The sequence below is a fragment of the Macaca nemestrina genome, chromosome 3 (genome assembly GCF_043159975.1).
Source record: "Macaca nemestrina isolate mMacNem1 chromosome 3, mMacNem.hap1, whole genome shotgun sequence".
Taxonomy (NCBI): Eukaryota; Metazoa; Chordata; class Mammalia; order Primates; family Cercopithecidae; genus Macaca; species Macaca nemestrina.
The window spans coordinates 139894527-139900526 of record NC_092127.1 but is presented as its reverse complement, the minus strand read 5'-3'; the positions used below and the strand labels follow the sequence as shown (position 1 = coordinate 139900526).

At 39.1% G+C, this 6000-nt stretch overlaps 1 non-coding gene across 1 annotated transcript; it reads left to right on the top strand.

The window, feature by feature from the left end:
* The first annotated feature begins 439 nt into the window (after positions 1-439).
* LOC112425844 (U6 spliceosomal RNA) lies at positions 440-541 on the top strand. Its single transcript, XR_003017000.1, has one exon. It is a non-coding gene; the product is annotated as a U6 spliceosomal RNA (small nuclear RNA).
* Positions 542-6000: the final 5459 nt, after the last annotated feature.

Below are 6000 nucleotides of genomic sequence, written 5' to 3'. Positions count from 1 at the left end.
ACTACAAGGACCTTAGTGATTATATTGGGCCCACCTGAATAGTCCAGTATAGTCTCACCATCTCAAGGTCAGCTGGTGCTTCCTTCAGCATCACAAATATTAAAATTGGTTTTTTTTGTTTGTTTTTGGGGTTTTTTTGGGTTTGTTTTTGTGTGGGGGGTTTTTTGTTTGTTTGTTTTGAGATGGAGTCTTACTCTGTCACCCAGGCTGGAGTGCAGTGGCACAATCTCAGCTCACTGCAACGTCTGCCTCCTGGGTTCAAGTGATTCTCCTGTCTCAGCCTCCCAAGTAGCTGGAATTATAGGTGTGCACCACCACGCCCTGCTAATTTTTGTATTTTTGGTAGAGACGGGGTTTTGCCCTCTTGGCCAGGTTGGTTTTGAATTCCTGACCTCAGGTGATCTGCCCACTTCAGCCTCTCAAAGTGCTGGGATTACAGGCGCGAGCCACCACATATATTAAAATTGGAATGTTACAGAGAAGATTAGCATGGCCCCCATGCAAGGATGGCAGGCAAATTTGTGAAGTGTTCTGTATTTTTGAGAAAAAGAAAAGTTTGGGCATGGTGGCTCATGTCTGTAATTCCTGCACTTTGGGAGGCCGAGGTGGGAGGATTGCCTGAGCCCAGGGGTTCTAGACCAGCCTGGGCAACATGGCAAGATGTTATCTCCACAAAAATTTTAAAAATTAGCCAGGCATGGTGGCATGTGCCTGTAGTCTCAGCTTCGGAGGCTGAGGTGGGAGAATCACTTGAGTCCCGGTCAAGGTTGCAGTGAGCCATGTTCACGCCACTGCACTCTAGGCTGGGTGACAGAGAAAGACCCTGTCTCAAAAAAAAAAAAAAAAAAAAAAAAAAAAACAGAAAAAAGAAAAGAAAAAAGGTCAGATTTGCAACCTTAATTCCATCTTGCTATATTACATAACATATTCACAGGTGGTGAGGAATAGGATGTGGACATTTTTGAGGGACCTTTATTGTATCAACCGCAACGTCCTTTCAGCTATAGTCACATCTGCTCAGGTTCAAAGAGAAGGAACATAGATTCCACCTCTCAATGAGAGCTGTCAATCACCTTATCACAAGAGCATGTGGGATAGGAGATACTGTGATGACCATATCTGGAAAAACATCTTTTACATTCACAAACACACAAAATCTGGAAAATCCCATAATATTTTTTTATTAATAAACTGCCTGACATATGGCTATATAACTTTTTTACCAATATTTTTGGCTGTATGCTCTCTGATCACTTCTTCATATGATAATAACATATTAATATAATTTTCTGTAGAGAACATTTTTTAAAATTTAGTTTTTCCTCTAACATGGCTAATCAACTTTTGTTTTTAAAAAATTGTTGCTGTTTTAAATGTTTATTTCAGTTTTATAATTCATTATTAATACCATAGTGTATTTTATGGTTGATATCAGATTTGGGAAAATCTTTACCAAGCTTTTTCTGCATACGAGCTATAAAAAATCCAGGATACCAGTGAAAACGGACAGACTCATTATTTAGCTTCTCATCTGTTTCTTTATTGCAGAAGCATATTTTGAGGTTTATGTCATCTTTGTCAGTGTCAGTATTTTGTATCAAATCAGCAAGAAATTTCTATATTTTTAAATGATTTTATGATTCCTTCCTCTTAATAGAATATCAAACAATCCAAGAGTTTACCCATTACTTCTAAAAATTTCTCTTTTCCTTCTAAGGAAGTACTGGTTTTCGAATGATCTGGAAAAAAAGTATTATACATAGTTTGCTTCTTGGTATCTGAACAAGAAGCAAATCTCGTCATGCATTTTTATCACTTTTATTTCATATCCCATTAACTTTTTATGTAAATTTTCGCTTAGTTCTTCATTAAAAGCACTTTTAGATAACAAAACAGAGCACCTTTCTTTTATATCCAAATTAGGATTTTATAATTTCTCATTGTTTTATTGGAACAATCCAAAATGTGTTTTTAAATTTTAGTTAAATGATATGTTCTCAACTCTACTTCCCCTTAGATCCCCAAAATGCTGGTAGACACTCAAGCACCTCTGAATTCAAGGGAAAGTGATACAGTGAAATTTGACATGGAGAAAGATAGCAGCCTTAACTGATTGTAGTTAAAATCACTTACTTTCACAAAACTCAAAAAAATATATATGTGAACTATATCAGTCAGGGTTCTCAAGAGAAACAAAGCCAATAGGATATATATAGATATATAGTCGTGCACAGCAAAATGATGTTTTGATCAGTAACACACCATATATATAACAGTGGTTCCATAATATTATAACATTGTATTTTTACTGTAGCTTTTATCTGTTTAGATATGTTTAAATACACAAATATTTACCATTGTGTTAGCGTTATCTACAGTATTCTGTACACTAACATACTGCAAAGATTTGTAGCCTAGGACAGTAGGTTATACCATATAGCTTAGGTGTGTAGTAAGCTATACTACCAAAATTTGTGTAAGTACACTCTATGATGTTTACACAATAATAAAATTGCCTAATAATTCATTTCTCAAAACTTATCTTCATCATTAAGCAATGCATGACTGTACATAGAAGGAGATTTATAATGAGGGATTGGCTTGTGCAATTATGGAAGCTGAGAAATCCCACAATCTGCTGTCTGCAAGCTGGAGGCCCATGAAACCAGGTGGTGTAGTTCCAGTACAAGACCCAAAGGCCTGAGAACCAGGGAAACCAATAGTGTTAAGTCCCAGTGCAAGTCCAAAGGCCTGAGAGTCAGGAGCACTGATATCCAAGGCCGGAGAAGATGAATGTCCCAGCTCAAGCAACAAGGGAAAATTCACCCTTCTCCTCTGCCGTTTTGTTCTGTTCAGGCCATCAGCATAGTGGATAATGCCCACCCACATTGGCGAGGGTGGTCTTCTTTACTAGCCTACTGATCCAAATGCCCTTCTCTTCTGGAAATGCTTTCATAGATACACCCCAAAATAATGTGTTTTACCAGCTACCTGGGCATCCCTTAGTTCAGTCAAGTTGACATAAAATTAACCATCACATGAACACTCTGCTGGAGCCACTCCTGAGAACTTGGAGAGAGTCTGTGCAAATGAGGTCCCCTGAAGCTAAATTTCATTAGCTTTATAATAATCTACATGTAGTAATCAATAATGAAGCTGTCAAGCACCATATTCGTGATTTATATGTCCTGACATAACTTTAGTGCCTGTAACACACACAAGTGGTAAGTACCATCACACAGACCCAGAAATAGAGGCCCAGGGAGTTTATGTAACTTAATCCCACAGTTAGACAGTGGTGGAATCGGTGCTCAAACCTAGACAATCTGACTCTAGTATCCACACTCTTAACCACTATTTTACAGTGACATATAGTTACTATGTTACATAAATCAAGCGTAGTGACTATGTTACATAGATCAAGCTTATATCTGAATTGTTTTATTTTCCTTCTTCTCGAATACCAGGAAGAAGATCTATTTGGCTATGTTTCCTATTAAGTTCACTCAAAATGGCTGCATCAGTAGTTTAGGTTAGTTTAAGCACAGGCAATTGGGATTGGGTGTTTTATTAGGAAATTTAATCACTGGTCACCTGCATACATGTGTGGGGGTAGGGTGGGGGGGTGTGTTTCCTTTGTTTTTTGTTTTTCTTCAATAGAAAGCAAATATGCTTTTGAGAAATCTTATCTTATCTCTGTCAAACTAATCTGAAAAGAAACTGTCTAGACAGACCAGGCCTACCAGGATCAACTACCCTTACCCTAGAGTTTTGAATTAACATGTTTCTTTAAAAAAGCCAGCCAGTTTCAACACAGTCCCACCACTCAAATCTCAGGAAAGCCAGCAGGGAAAGTAAAATGAGGCTCCTTCTTTTCTGCCTGGGGGAGGTGTCTAAAGATCTGAGACATCATGTGAGTGTGTTGTATCAGTAGTTTGCAAATGTTTAGGGGCCAGAAAGAAATTGTGCTGTGTTCCTATTCCTCCTGATAAGGACTATTTTGCAGACATGTGGCTTCTTTTCCACCTTACGACAAGGAAGGGTTTTTAAAGTCTTTATAACAGAAGATGGTAATCAGCAAATACTCTGATGATTCTACCATTATTAGCTCTGCTGTTATATTCTCAGAAGCTGCATACCATCATTCTAAGAGGAAGTCAAGGCCCTCTGCTAACTCACTGCTAAAAATAACAGGTTTGAGGTTTACAGCCTGTGCTGGATTCTAGGAGGTAGAGATGGTAAGAGGTGGACAAAAAGAGTTCATAGAAAAGAAACTTCTTTTGAAATGTGCCAGAAGTTACGAATTTATTGTGCTTATTGTGTTGTGCAATATTTGTTAAGTTTTTATGATGGACATAAATAATATACTATCTCAAGATTTTGTATTTAAACAGGACAGAAACATATTGACTCATTCTGCGGGAAGATTAGCTTCCAAGAATATTCAGGTTTCCATAGCCATGTGTCTTATAAATGTAGCATTTAAAAATCTTCATTGCTTCTTTTGTTCAGTTTAATAAAAGTTGTCTGGGCAGCTAATTATTCCAGACATAGTGGAGGAAACAGTAGATACAAAATGACTATGGTTTAGACTCTACTCTCAGAGAACTCAGAGCCTAATGGGAGAGAGCAGAATTATAAATCACAATACTGTTGTGCAAGTTTCCCAACGATAGCAGTGTGTAGAAAGGATAGCAGCAAAACAGAGAGGATAGTTGTCTCAGGAGGGAGAGAGAGATTTCACTGTGTGACTGTCTTCTTTCAACTCAGAATGTTTTGTATATTTTTAAGAATGAGCAGTTCTGCACAAGAACAGATTAACAACATCGAAGCAACTCAAGAGTACACGTGGGTAGAACTTCCACCTTCCGGATGTCCTTTTGACATTGGTGCTTCCGGTATATTTGTGAAACCCATTATCCTAACTAAAACTGCTTCAGGTTATACTTTTCACTTGTTTAGGCTAAGTGAGATTATTGCCATTTCCCTGTAAGGGTTAATTATTTTACTTTATTTCTTCTTCTTCTTCTTTTTTTTTTTTTTTTTGAGACAGATCTTCACTCTTGTTGCCCAGGCTGGAGTGCAATGGCGCGATCTCAGCTCACTGCAACCTCCGCCTCCCAGGTTCAAGTGATTCTCTAGCCTCAGCCTCCTGAGTAGAGACCAGAAAAATGTACATTACCACAACAACATTAGTTGTATTGGATTGTTTGGTTACAGGTGATTTTGGTTTTCTTTTTCCACATTTATTTTCCACATATTATTCCACATAGAATAATAAATCCTTAAGTGGTCTATTTTACTTCAGACTAACTACATCTTTCTTTTTTTTTTTTTTTTTTTTTTTGAGACGGAGTCTTGCTCTGTCGCCCAGGCTGGAGTGCAGTGGCCGGATCTCAGCTCACTGCAAGCTCTGCCTCCCGGGTTTACGCCATTCTCCTGCCTCGGCCTCCCGAGTAGCTGGGACTACAGGCCCCCGCCACCTCGCCCGGCTAGTTTTTTTGTATTTTTTAGCAGAGACGGGGTTTCACCGTGTTCGCCAGGATGGTCTCGATCTCCTGACCTCGTGATCCGCCCGCCTCGGCCTCCCAAAGTGCTGGGATTACAGGCTTGAGCCACCGCGCCCGGCCTTCCATCTTTCATATATATATATATACACACACACACACATATATATATATATATATATATATATTTTTTTTTTTTTTTTTTTTTTGAGATGGAGTCTGGTTCTGTCGCCCAGGCTGGAGTACAGTGGCACAATCTCGGGTCACTGCAACCTCTACCTTCCAGGTTCACGCCATTCTCCTGCCTCAGACTCCCAAGTAGCTGGGAGTACAGGCACCCACTACCACACCCGGCTAATTTTTTTGTATTTTTAGTAGAGACAGGGTTTCATCATGTTAGCCAGGATGGTCTTGATCTCCTGACCTCATGATCCGCCCACCTCGGCCTCCCAAAGTGCTGGGATTACCAGGCGTGAGCCACTACTCCTGGCCA